At 35.7% G+C, this 14,906-nt stretch overlaps 1 protein-coding gene across 10 annotated transcripts in view; it reads right to left on the bottom strand.

The window, feature by feature from the left end:
- Positions 1-14,906, bottom strand: part of Kcnc2 (potassium voltage-gated channel subfamily C member 2) — a 224,345-nt gene that overhangs the window by 206,090 nt on the left and 3,349 nt on the right. The window lies entirely within an intron of this gene.

Genomic DNA, 14,906 nt, shown 5'->3' with positions numbered 1-14,906 from the left:
ATAATGTTCAGAAAGGGACTAGCACTAATGCCAGAACTTAAAGAGAATCTTTTAAAATCCCCTGACTAGTATCTTCAGAAGATACACACACACACACACACACACACACACACACACACACACACAAGTTTTATCTATTAAATTAGGACATAATAATATGAAAAAGGAGCAACAAGAAAATAAGAAAAATGTTCAGTGTAGACTCACACCTGTTACCCCAGCAATGGGGAGAGTTAGGAAGGAGGACTGCTTCAAGTTCAAGGTCAGCCTGAACTACATAATCAGTTCCAGATTAGCAAAAGTTACAGAGTGAAATGCTTTTCTAGATTAAAACAAAAATAAGGGAAAGGGAAATAAGGAGGACTTCTTGGATGTTACAAACATATAACAAAAATGGAAGAATGAGTGTAGTAGGATGGGTAATGACCCCAAATTCATATTTACCTCAAGGATCATGTGACCTTATTTAAAAAGCATATTTGCAGACACAGTTAGTGAAGTTTAAGTGAAAACATCCTGGATTAGGGCAGGTTCTAATCCAATGGCTCTGGATCTTTCCAGAAGCACAAACAAACCCCTCAGGGAGCAGACAGAAGAGAGGAGGGAAGCAGAAAGGGGAGCCCTTGGAGTGAGGCACCTACGTCCAAGGCAGGCCAAGGCTGCTGGCCACCCACCAGAAGCCAACAGAGTAGACTCTCCCTTAGACCCTCCAGAGGAAGCCAAATCTTCTGATTCTCCAATTCCAGACCCCCAGCCTCCAAGACTTAGGTAAACTCTTGTTGTTGTTGTTGTTGTTGTTTAATATTTTATTTTATTTATTATCTTTATGTGTATGAGTGTATTGCCTGCATGTATGTGAGTGCACCCGTGTCGTGCAATGCCGTGGAGGTGTCAGAAGAGGGCTTCTGATTCCCCTGGACCTGGAGTTAAGGATGGTTCGAAGCCGCCGCGTGGGTGCTGGGAATCCAGCCGGGGTCCTCTGCAAGAGCAGTCAGTGCTCTTAACCGCTGAGCTGCCACTCCAGCCCCGAACTCTTGTTGTTTCGAATCACTCGTTATGTGGTGATTATTTATAGCAGTGCTAGAAAATCAGTAGTTAGTAAACCACTAGAATACAATGTCCACAACGTGAGAGCGAAGCTGGAGAAAGGCGAGGTTTGGAGGAGTAGGACTTGGTAATCATGAAGAACACTGAAAGGTGATTGAGTCACTGTGTTAAACCAAGAGGAGAAGGCAGGCCATTCCAGGCTGTGGGAATGATATTGCACAAACGAGCAATGGGAATATATTTCTAATATTCTGGAATGAAGAAGAAAAGTGTAGCTTGAATGTAATCATATTTTGGCGGTGTACCACTAAAAGGGAGGCGTAGCAAGGTCTGAAGAGACCACAAATGGAACGCGAATCTTAGACTGAAGTCAAAGGGAAGGGATGAAGCTTCCCAGACAAGAAAATAAGTTCTGTCTGCTTGTTCGTTGAAAGGAATTTCTTGACCTTGAATCTGATGTCATCATTTTTTTCTGGTTTTAGTTCTTTTTAAAATTTATTTTTATGCGTATGAATGTTTTGCCTGTATGTAAGTTCACCCATATCATGGAGGTCAGAAGAGGGAATCAGATCCCCTGAAACTGGAGTAACCAATGGTTGTTAGAAACCACGTGGCTGCTGGGAACAGAATCTGAGTCCTCTGCAAAAGCTGCAAGTGCTCTTAACCACTGAGCCATCTCTCCAACCCCCAGATTTCATTTTCTTCCTTTTAACTCTGATCCCTGGTTTTATTTTTTATTTCTTTCTCACTAATTTTGCTCCTTCCACGGCTTTCCTAAAGAAAACATTTTGAACCTATAAATCATACTATCATTTTAAGTTCCTAGTTCAAGTTTCTAGCCTTGGACCCTTTGTGGGTGGTATTGGGTCTCCAGCTCTATTTTACAGAAATGCAAATATTATTTTCTTGGGCTTTAACTCAAAGTAGTAGCAACACACATCCTGTACAGCCTGGAGAGAGGATTGTTTATCCCTCCCTAACTGGTTATCCGTGAATTTTAAGAGGTATACCTAATATCTAATTTCATAGCTATAATATCTATGAAATGCTTTTGTAACTGATTGGTACAGAAATTTAGAAGGAAAAATTGCAAAATATAATTCTAAATATTACAGTATCAAAGTCCATATAAAAATCATTATTGATGGATCCAAATCATAACCATTCAACCTGGAATTAGAAAAAAAAATCATAAAACATCTTACATTATTATGAAAAAGAAGGAAAATATCCTTTACTTTTTCTCTGCCTTATTTATTATACCTAATCAATCAAACCTCTTTTTCAACCCTGTTCATTCTACCTCATCCCTCCTACCACCGTTTTTCAGGTTCAGCATTCAATCTCATATCTGTCTTACTCTGATAACATGCTAAGCTACAATCCTCCAAAAACAAACAAACAAACAAACAAATTCCTCCTCTGTAGTTCCAACCCCCTTTTCAGCAAAGGTTCTGAATGATATTTTAGGTGCAAATCTGCATGTCACTGTTCTGCTTAAAATCCTTCAAAATAATTCCAAAATTCTGGTGCAATAATGCATCCCCGTAATCTTAGCTCCTCTGGGAAACTGAGACAGGAACAGAAGAAGTTCAAGGTCAGACCAGCCAACGCTACATAGCAAGACATGCACACACACACACACACACACACACACACACGCACACACACACACACACCACCAAAAAAAGTCCCGTTATCAACAGAGAACCAAACTCTTTTTCAACAGAACTTCACAAGCCTGTATAGCTAATTTCAGCTCTGTCACTGGCTGGCTACATCTTCCCATGCCTTGCTGCTCCAGCTGTGTTCATTTTCCCAAAGTGGTTTGAACAGGTCCTGCCCTCTTTTACTTTGGAAACTTTGCTTAGGCTCCTCCCACAATCTGGAGATCTCTTTTGCTTCTGCTCCATTTTTCTTCAGGAAATATTACAACCCGAGCATAGCTGTGTTGTTCTCGAAAGCACCCTGGCTCATTTCTCCTATAGAATCTATGACATGGTAGTACCACCATCCTTCTGTTCTAGTTAGACCCAGTAGACTTCCAGCATGTTATGAGCAGGTAGTATACCTTCACCATGCTACTGGAAAAGTACCTGACACATAACAAAGATGGATTAGGTATTGTTATATTTAATGACTATTTAACTGTGAATGAGCAACAGTCATTTTCAGAAAAAATAGTCATCAATATTCATTAAATCATCTCAGGGATAGATAACCTTTTTCTTTGTGAGTGTTCCAAATGCCAGAAAATTTCCATAGGATAGTTTATTACTATACTACCTCCAGAAATGACTAAAAAGTAATAATAATGATGATAATAATAATAATAGCAATATAAATGACATTTACAGAATGGGGCCTGGGTTTTTAACTAGAATATATTTAATTCATTTTTATAGCAACCAACTCAATAGGATAATTATTGAAGTGAGTCAAATGAGACCCAGAAAAGTAACTTATCAAAGACAGTATTTCAAGCAAAAGGTGGAGTCAGAATGCAAATTTAGCAGATTGAGTCTAGCTCTGAACACTTCCATGAGCCCTAAAAACAGGTACATATTAGCACCGATAAATGGACTCACTGAATTATATATATATATGAGGGGAGTTGGAAAGGGGACTGGGGACTGGGAGGGATGGAAAGAGTGCAAACAAAACACTCATACATGAAATTCTCAAAAAAAGAAAAGAAAGAAAAACCAAGCTAAAATAAAAGCTAATTGTGATGCAGTCAGCCAGTCTTTTATCTCTTTGCCCTAAGAAGATACATAATTTAAAAGCAACTAGCTTCAGGCTAAGGATGTAGCTCATTTGGCAGAGTGCTTGTGTAGTGTGCATGAAGCCCTGGGTTCAATCCCAAACAACATATAACCCAGTCCTGATGAAACACATCTATAATCACAGCACTCAGTAATGGAAGGAGGGTCAGAAGTTCAAGGACATCCTTGGCCACACAGAAAGATCAAGGCTAACCTAGGTTACTCAAAGAAAAACAAAACTAGCTCCATATTAAATTTCTTTCCAAATTACCTGTCCGTGGTTCGCTCTTGAGAGACAATATCAATTAATGTCTGCCAGAAATACACTTTGAGAAATACTGGTCTAAACATAATTATTCCCTTAATTAATTTTTTAAATGTGCTTTTTTACAGCAGTTACATCACCATATTGGCACAAACTCAGCAAGGAGCCAACTATAACCACAGACATATTCACCTGATCTGAATCCTACCCAAATCCTATATAACTGGGTTCCTTGAGGAGAGATTGTATTTACAATACAATCATCTTGGGTGATTCCTAAGCATATCTGTGGTTAGAAATTTCTAATTTTGAATAAAATGAAAAGTAGTGTATAGTATTGTCCCTGGCTCTCATTAAAAAATATTTAGGGCCAGGCGTGGTGGCACACACCTTTAACCCCAGCACTAGGGAGGCAGAGGCAGGATGATCTCTGTGAGTTCAAGGCCAGCCTGGACTACATAGTGAGTTCCAGGACAGCTGGACCTACAGGGAGACTCTGTCTCAAAAAAAAAGACCAAAAAAAAAAAATTTAGGAAATGGAGAGATAGCTCATTGGTTGAAAGTACTGGCTGTTCTTTCAGAGAATGGGATTCTATTCCCAACACCCACGTGGCAGCTAACAACAGTCCATAACTCTAGTTCTAGGGACTTCAACACCCTCTTCTGCCCTCTGTGGGCACTGCATGTATGAATACACTTACATGCAGGCAAAACTCTCATGCATATAAAACTAAAATTAGAAAGTAAAACTTTCTAAAAGAATTTATGAGCAGACAATCCTTTCTCTTTCATTTTCCAGCCTCTCTGGTCCCCCATTTTGTTTTCCTGCCTTTACCGTGTCTTACCTTCTGGCTTTCCCATTGCTCAGTACTACTTAATATGTTATTCTTGGTCAAGCATCCATGTTTGCTGATGACCTTCCCTTTGATTGCTGGGAAATGTCTATGTATCTTCTGGGAGTTAAGATGTCCTCTACTTTATGTAAGTGCATTGGTCCCTCCCTAGTCTATGTGTCTACCTTATACCAAGATCTCTACTAAAGTATGTAATAAATCATATTATAATTTGACTATAATCACTTTACATTTCTTCTTCCTATAAATATAGTGTCCTGAAGTCAAATGTCAAGTCTTAATTTGTTTTGTGTTCATATTGTGCATCCTAGTCCTAGCCAGCTATTAAAGCTCAGGAATTGTAAGATGAGAGATAAAAAAGCAAAACATTAAGATTTTTGATGCTTGGCTTTTACTCTATTTTAGTTAAGGGAGAAATATTTCCATGGTTGACAGCAATCTAGTATTTCATCAGCTAAACAATGCAAGCCAAGGTAGAGGAAATACAAAAGGCGAGCTATCAGTAAAGAAACCCAATGATGAAGCACAAGATGAGTTCTCTGTTAACTACACTTACATCTAGAAATCAAGCGTCAAGGAGAAACCATATAAGAGGAATAAGACATAAGTTAAATCAATGCTTATACAAAAATTTTTAAAGGAATAAACTTGGAAAAAATCACTAAATTAAAAAACTAATAAAATTAATAGCATGAAATCCAGTGAGGGGCCTATGGGGGAGTAGGATGGGGGATAGGGTATAAAGATGATTGAGATGTTTTGTAGTAAATGCACAAAAAAGTTAATTAAAAATATACATTGAAAACACTGATATGTACACTATAACTAAATCTGAGTACATATATTGAGGAAATTGATTGAGAAAATTGATTGAATTCAACTTTGCTTTCGTATCAAGGCAAATCATTTTTAATATTTAAAGTCTAACATATTAAAGTTTATTTCATTAATTTATTTAAATTCTGTATATCTAGCATTGTACTCTGAATGTCAAAGTACAGTAAACACCATTATAAGCTTACAGATGAAGCATAATGTCATAGTTAGATCCATTTGTCAACTTGACACACCTGAGAAGAGGGAACCTCTGTTAAGGAATTTCCTTCATCAGATTAGCCTACGGCTGTGTTTGTGGGACATTTTCTTGACTGCTAATTGATGCAAGAGGGCTCAACTATATGAAAATAGTAGCTGAACTTGAGCATGAAAGCAAGTCAGTAAGCAGCATTCCTCCATGGTCTCTACCTCAGCTCCTGCCTTGAGTTCCTGCCCTGACTTCCCTCAGTGAAGAATTGTGACCTGGTAGTCAAAAGCTGAAATAAATGCTTTTCCTCCAAGTTGGTTTTGGACAGTGTTTTATCACAGCACTAGAAAGCAAACTAACACATGTAATCTCACACACACACACACACACACACACACACACATATCATTCATGATTTAAATATGATAGTAGTGATAGTAGTTCAACTTTGCTGCATCCACTAAACAACTTTGTGTTAAGTTCACTTTGAATTCATAATAAAGTTCTAATAGCTTTAAGAAAAATCAAAGGTTACTGCTATTTTAAATTCTGTCTTTACAGTCAAGGAAGAGTTATGGTTGTATTCTGCCCATTTCCTACTTGGTCTACTTGAAAGACAAGTTTCATTATGGTTATTCTAATAACAGTCATAATTTCCTTATGATTGCTCATTGAAAGATACCTGAAAAAAAGGACAACTCAAATGATAGGTTAAGCTATAGTAACTATTTTGTTATTTTTTTAAATATTAGTTTTACTAATCTTATCAAAAATTAAAATATCAACAGTATAAAAGCATATTTGTCCAATGATTATTATTAATATGCCATCAATAAATTATTATATAATATTAACTTTCAGCAAATAAAATTTTATAGTAATTTTATGGTAAATCAATAAATTTAATAAATTTAAAGGTACTATTAAAATAAGCTACCCATATCTAAATTCTGTTGTATAATTGGAAACTCAGATGCAATTTTTATATAAGTTTTGAATAGTGTCTGACCCCCTCAGTGAACCAAATCTGACAAAACGCTAACCTGCTCAAATCAATTATTGGACCAAAATGGTATTTTCTTGAACGTAGTCATAAACACATAATCTTAAATTTAAACTGTTATTTGAGTGTATTGGTAATCTTTAAAATAATTCATTTTATTACATTTTATTATTTACTAAATTTTTTAATCTGGACAAAATATTTATATAAAATAAAAGAATAATGTGTCCAAAAGTCATTAGTTAATTGTCTCTAGGCCTCTTTCTAGAAATGAAACGCAAAGAAAAACACTTTGTACTGCTGAGACCAAATCACAAACTATCCATTAAAAACAATGATCTTGGGCCAGGCATGGTGGCACACACCTTGAGTTCTAGCACTTGGGGGGTAGAAGCAAGATGATTAGGAGTTCAAGTCATTCTCCACTACATAGCGAACTCAAGACCATCCAGGGTTACATCATGGCCTGCCTGGAAAAAAAAAAAAAAACCACAACACCCCCCAAGAGACTATTTTGACCTTTGTTTCAGTTTTTAAAGACATCAGCTCTGTAGTAGATTGAGTAGTAAATGGGCAAAACACAACCCTAACTGGACCTTGTCTGTACAAGGAGAATCTAAACACTACAGTTAGGTGCATGAACAATGACACTGCTCTTAGTTGCAAATGAACATGAATCTTCATGCACTAGAACACAGAGAATGAAGACTCTCCTGGGATATCTTCATGAGATTTCTGAAAACACAGAGCACTGAGGAATACCATATTGGAAAGATGTCACTGTTGTTATCAACTTTCAGGAGGGAAGACCAGCCAAGTTACTGTAGCAATCATGAAGTATGTTTAGCTTAATATGATAACATTTTTCCCAGAGTTTTTCTGTTTTGATTCCTATGAAATGTATTCTTCCAGACACCCCAAAATTATGATTGCTTTACATGTGCTTCAACTAACTATTTTAAAAAAAAGTTCATGAATAATTGAATTGTGTTTACTGATCACAATAGCATTCAAATTCATGTGTGGATTTCTTGCAACTCTAAGCACATTTTGCTTCTCTGATTCACCAGTTGTCTCACTGTAAACCCACCATCGTCTTGGTAATTACATTTCAGGAGGCAATGTTCTACAAAACATACTATCCATCACCCATGGATTGAACCAGGGTTACTTTTTTAAACCTCAAAAACAATAAATCAAATAAGAGTAGAACAGGGAAAGATACACAGACAAGGGAGTCAAAGTGAACATAGAAACAGTTCCTAATTATCTAAATATCTCCCATCTTATTGCAGGCAGCTGTGTGGAAACTATAACGTCTGTGTAGATTCAGGTTTTACTCTCTAAGGAAAAAAAGGAAGTAGAAGCATGGGAAAGCTAGTTTTGATGTTTTAAAGGTAATGAGAAGGTGAAATGTAGAGCTCAGGAGAAGGCAGCTCTGGAAGAGTGCATCTGGAAGCCTAGTGGTCCCTACGGTAATGATGGTTCCTTGAAATGCTGTACAGATAAAGGCAAAGGCTGCCACTGTTATCCCTAACATACTTGCTGTTTCTCGGTGGCTAAATGTGTGTGTTTGCTAACATAGGCTGAACTAAGCAACCAAGAATGAATGGAAAAAACACCAATCCAGAACTCAGAAGATTTAAATTCTAGCACCTCCATTATCACTAATTAGCCATGGTCAGAGCATGTTAATTGATGTCTCCTTGAAATGAGGAAAATTTGCCAGATGACTGAACTTCCAATTCTAATCCTCTTAAACTCTGAAAGTCTGAAAGTCTATTGCATATCCTAGTCACCAGTCTCATTGAAATATATATAACATATACCTACTATGTTCTTACAACTTTAAACCATAACCCTACAAATCTCTTCCATCTCTTTCCCATATGAAATTTTATAAATTTATTCCTTAAGAATGACTACATCTTTTCATATATGTATGTACATATACTCTGAGACAAACTGTTTTCTCAAAAGAGAAACACAGAATCCTATAAAATAAGCATACATATCTTCATTACTGAGCATATCAAAAGTTATCAAATGTGCCAGACAGCAAAATATTCCTATGCTCACTATGATAGACTAGGTTATGAAAGAGATTAGAACTGAATAATGTGACACTGTTTTGTAAACATTTAAATGTGTTAGGCATATCTGTAAAACCTCAAGTGACTAAGACTTTCCTTTCTGTATAAAATAAGGGAAGGGGAAAAGGATAGTGTCTTTGACAAGGCACTTTTCAAATGGAAATAAAATTAAGATTATCTCATCAGTTACCCTTGTAGTAGATGGATGTACACCTGCACTGAATCTTAGACCTAGGAAATGACAGAGCCGATCATCTTTATAGCTTTCATGACAGAGTCACAGCAAAATGATTTCCTGAGATCAATATGTGGTTAAGAGAAAGCTGTTTTCAATGGAAACAGGAACCTAGGAGCTAACCTGTTTCTATGGTAACCAGAGCAGCAGCTACCCAACAGCTGTAGGGGGGAAAGGGGAGCAGAAAGTTATAAATGAATAAAATCAATTTTGGTTTACCTTATTGGTGTGACAGTCCTCAGAGTGCAATCAAAATGGGTACAGACATATTGCTCCTTCCCAGCTACCCAGGATCTTTAGCAATAATTACCCCACAAACATCAAAACCTAAGAGATGAAAAGAACTTTCAGTGCTATCTTAGTCCAATGTGTTATCCCTGGTATTTATTTATTATTTATTTATTTACTTTTGAATAAGGCAGAGGAAATAAAAAATTGGGAAGACGAAATAAATTCAACTAGTGTTGAAATCAGGGTATGCACACAGGTCTCACTGCTGCTAATCCATCCATTTTTCTAATTCTGTTTCCATATATTCTTTACCTCTGCTTTCTTCGCCTTTCCAAACCCATGTTCTAGTTACTTTCTGTGAAAATGTTGCCTACGTAAAATTAAAATTATGATCCTTCATCCTGTAAAACAAGCATAAAACCGTTATTTTATCATAAAAGACAACCAGAATTATTCTGCTAAAAGAAAAGCCCTAAATATTTCAAGCAGAATTGAATAAGGTTTATGCAACATATTCATAGTTATTGTTTAGGCTATTTGCCACTATATATTTCCTTCTGAGAGTTGTGTATATTTAGTGCCCTTTCCTATTTCATTCAAGCATATTCTAAAGGTCACTGTAATACAAAGGATATGTAACTCAAAGTTCAAAATGTGTAAGACTCGAAAGACACATTTACTTTATTTGTGATAGTAAAAATAAATGGTAGTGTTCTACATTTTCAAATGGGAAATTTGATCTGTGTCTTTACATACATGTATGCATTTCCTTGTCTTTATTCCTTTGCCAAGAGCTTCTTGTCAAGGGAAACATTTTCTTGTCTTTCATTTAGTTCTGTCAACTCAAGTCTACAAATAAACTGTTAAAATACTACATTAAATCATACTTAATCTGTCCAATTACATTCACCTGGTAAAGAGCAACAGGGAAGATCACTTAATATGTGTCCAAATATGCTACTAAAATCACAATATAACCAAGAAGTGGCTTGTTTCCTTTAACGATGTATCGAATCAGGTACTCTCTGATCCTACTGAATACTCAGAATAAATTCAAATATTTAAAATTGAATTTTTTGTGAATTGTAAATTTAGTGTTCTGCAAAAGATCTGAAAATGCTTACACTGAAAATGCAAACATGGGCCAGTGAGGTGGCTTAACAGATAAAGATGCCTGCCGCCAAGTCTGACAACCTGAGTTTGATCCACAGGGACTACATGGTAGAGGGAGGGAACCATACTCCCCAAACTGTCCTCCAACCTCTGCACACATGTTATAGCACATGGTGGCTAACAATGCCTGTTACTTCAATTCCAGGGGATCCAACACCGTATGCTGACCTCCGACGGCACCTGCACTCTTGTGGCATACAGATATACACACACATGCACACATGCGCATGCACACACACACTCATGCACACACACACACACACACACACACACACAATAAATAAATAAATGGAAACAAAATACAAACACACTGGACGTTATAGACAAATCTTCTCCAGAATATGAACTTGGATTTGCTTTGCTTTGCCATATACTTGGCCCTGACATAAAATTAATGGAGGGAAAAAAGGAAGCTCAATTTTTTGATACAGTACAGCCTTTGTCATATTGCAGAGACCATATATTACTCTAGAAAATAATCAAAATTAAAAGCACCCTCAAATTAAAATTCCAAGGCTATACTAACTGACCTATCCAAGTGTGTCTATTTGGGGTCAATTGATTATTAAATATTTAAGACTTTTTTAAAGCAACAAAATTGATGTTGAAGCTTAAGAAGAGGGATAGCAAAGGTCTTAATTGTCATATTAAGGACTTGGAATTTAATTCTGAAATTCATGGCACCAGTTAAAGATTTTAACTAGGGGAAATAGTTCTGGAAAAAAAACATGGAGAAGATGAGTTGAAGAGGTTAAAGACAGTGGCAGAGAGTAAAGCTTAGAGACATGAGCTGTTCGTAGTCATTTGAAGGATAGGTGAATGAGAATTTAAACTCAAGCAGTGAGTGATTTCATACCAATATAAACTAGATAAATGAGCTTTCTAGAGAAATCAACAATAGATAAAAATCATTTATGAGCAAGTTATATACGACCGTATTTATTTTTAATAATGTTTTCAAACAAAAATTAATATTTTACGTTTTTAGCACTGGACTTAAACTCCCCTTAACTTATTTTCTTAATTTAAATGTTACATTTAATGCTAGCGATTATTTACATTACTTGTTTCTTGTTTTATTTGTGGTTTGGGAAAGGGGGGCTGTGGCCTTAAAACATGTATTAAATGGCAAGGCCTGGTGGTGCATGACTTTAATCCCAGCACTTGGAAAGCAGAAATGCCCAAATCTCTGAAAATGAGGCCAGCTTGGTCTATATAAAGAGTTCTGGGCCAGCCAGAGCTACATAGTAAGACCCTGTCTCAAAAAGTATTAAATATTTGAAAATTTGAACCTATTTCTTAACGCTGAGACTTGAATTTTAATGGCTTTCAGGGAGTGTTTTTTGTAATGTTGCGGAAATGAAACAACCTAAAATGCTAGCAAAGTTAACAGTTCCAAATTTTTCAAAATGATGGATTCACTACTGCAACTGACATATAATCCAGGATGATCGTGCACTGAGTACAACAGTGACACTTTGGATAAAGCCAGAATATGTGTGAAATGGTCTAGGACAATGTCAAAAAGCCAAGATCTTAAGAGTGGGTCTGTGAAGTTACTCTTTTTGTTTTCACTTCTAAAAATGCTCTTTGAAAGTAAAAATGGAAGGTCTTCCTGGTAATCAAAGATAAGCACCTGTTATCAATAAAGGGCATACTCACACAGAAGTGAGGTCGGTCACCTCCAATCATCCACAAAATGTAAATGGAAAGAGGAAAGGGAAGCATAACTGTTCTCAGCACTTTTAGCATTGTGAACAAATTCTTTGAAATGTTTTCTAATCTTGCTTTTTGTATTTATACTGACATTAACTTTGAAAAGAATCCAGAAGTTCTACCTAGGAATCTCTGCCTTGCTGTGTCTTCTTACTTATTCAATACTGAGTCCTGAAATAAAAGCACATAGAAACTTCATGCTCTCAAACCTACACACTGAATTGGAAGTTACAACACACAGCATTTTCACAACTGCATCCCTGCTTGGTACTATTTGCAAATATCACCATTGTCATAAATAGAATAATCTCTTATTTCCTATCTATTTTCTTCACAACAGATTCCCATGACAACTTATATTGGAATCTTTATAAATTTATATTTTTAATACTATTCTTAAGGAAAAGAACTCATAAGTATAGGATATACACTTATTTACCAAATTACTAGAACATTAAAATCTCTCAAATATGTATTTGCATCATAAATTAAAATCCTAAAGGAGACACACCAGCCAAAAAAAAGGCAAAGGTACAATGTTATAGAATTCAATTAATTGCCATTTCCTATCACTAGTGTTGAAGTGTGATAGCTCATGTCATAAAAGTAAAAATAAAACACATTTTATAATTCAGCTAGTCTTCTCAATACTGGAAAATTATAAAGAAATGGGTATAAAAATTGAAAAAGAAGTTCAATTAAAATTGTGTATGTAAATATTTTAGTGGATAACCCAATGCAAAAATAGAAGGTTTATTTTTAAAAACTAGATACTTAATTTAATTAAGAATGAGACTTGTGGCAGTAAGACCAAAGCTGAAGTAAATCACTTGGTAATTGATCTGTGTGTCCTAGAATCACACCATGCAAAACATAGTTTCATCCTGTGACCTCCTCAGTGGGATTCTATGCATAGAAGTAGTGAAGTCAGGCCATTATTGGAACTAAAATACTGGTGCACTTATGAACTAAGTGATGTTTTGAAGAGGTATTTTCTTGAAGTCCAAGCCCACAAAGGAAAGCAAAACATTTAACACTGACTGGTCAATAACAGAAAGTTCAAATAGGGTTCATTTTAAGAAGTATAAGTACATATTTTTATTCCATTGTTGAACAGTGCAGTGAAATATTTCTATCAGCCAAAGTCCTAGAATACCTGAATTTTAAAAAGTCTCAAATGACCTTTCCAAGTTAGAGCCCTAGAGAATGTCTTACATAGCACTGAATCTCAAGAGCAACAGGATCTGCAGAAATTTCATAATTTAGTCAGTTGTAATTAGTAATTTTGTTGAAATGGGTCCAGGAAGATCTAGAGATATTTAGAATAACTTTGATTCAACTAATAATTTGATGTATGACCTTGAACATTTCTTAACATCTGAATCTTCATTTTCTTCATTTAGAAAATAAAGGGTCTTTGCTAGATGACTTCAAAACATCTTTGGGCCTTTGATTGATGGTTAGCTGATTTTGCTTCTAGTTGCTCTTGACCTTGTGCTAAACTCTATTTATATTCTTTCTTCATCTAAAATAGATTCAGGACAAATCCTCCGCATAATCATAATAAAATTTAAGCATGATTTTAAAAAACACAGCTATTGTTGAGTCAATACACTTTTGGTTAATAATCAATAGAATCAAATTTCACAATAATGACAAAAATTGAGAACCTTATTAAAGTTTTTGCAATAAACTTGGTTTACAATAAAATATGAAACAAACGTAAAGACATTATGCTATGTTACCAGGAGTAAAAATAATAAAGCATTCTTTTTATAATGTATGACCTGGAAAAAAAATGCCACATAAATCTGAAAACATCCAAATAAACTCTTTAACCATCAAATAAGAAGAGCATGGTGACACTCAGCTGAAAACTGATAAACAAAGTGTAATGTCATAAGCCTGTGATTTTATTTATATCAATATACATATTTAAGTGCAAACTCTTGCTACATTTATAGAATAGTCTAAAAAACAAGATTTCAGAGTTGAAGTCAGTAATTCTATTCAAATACGAAAATATGAGCACATGCTAGAATTTGTACACGGGTTTATAAATCCCAGGCCCAAGAGAGCATCACTAGTGTAAACTGTCTCTTTCGTGTTCTACTTCTGCCTGAAAACAAAACTCACAGGGAGATTTCCAAAGTGGCATCTGAAGCACGTTTAGTGGGAACTTAGTGGACAGATAGCTGCATAATATCTAAGGTGCAGGCATTTCTGACATGCAAAGAGCAGACAGAGAGAAGTCCCATTTTGAGGGGGTTGTGGGTCTTTTCTAAGTAATAGAAACAAAACATGTGCAGCTGCAGAGATCTAGGAAGTGCAGAGCTTTGCTCTTGTTTATTAAAGTTAAGGCCCACTGTGGCACTGTTGGTTATTTATATTTCCTTTAAACTGGACACAATTATTGATGAATTTTCTAGTGCCTTCACTGGGTTTTGAAGAATTAATTGAGAGTTAGGGAGTAAATTTAAGCTGTCATTTAAGTTAGAAA

Source organism: Nannospalax galili, unplaced genomic scaffold, assembly GCF_000622305.1.
Source record: "Nannospalax galili isolate Female #2095 unplaced genomic scaffold, S.galili_v1.0 scaffold720, whole genome shotgun sequence".
Lineage (NCBI taxonomy): Eukaryota > Metazoa > Chordata > Mammalia > Rodentia > Spalacidae > Nannospalax > Nannospalax galili.
This window is presented reverse-complemented; position numbering and strand designations above follow the sequence as displayed.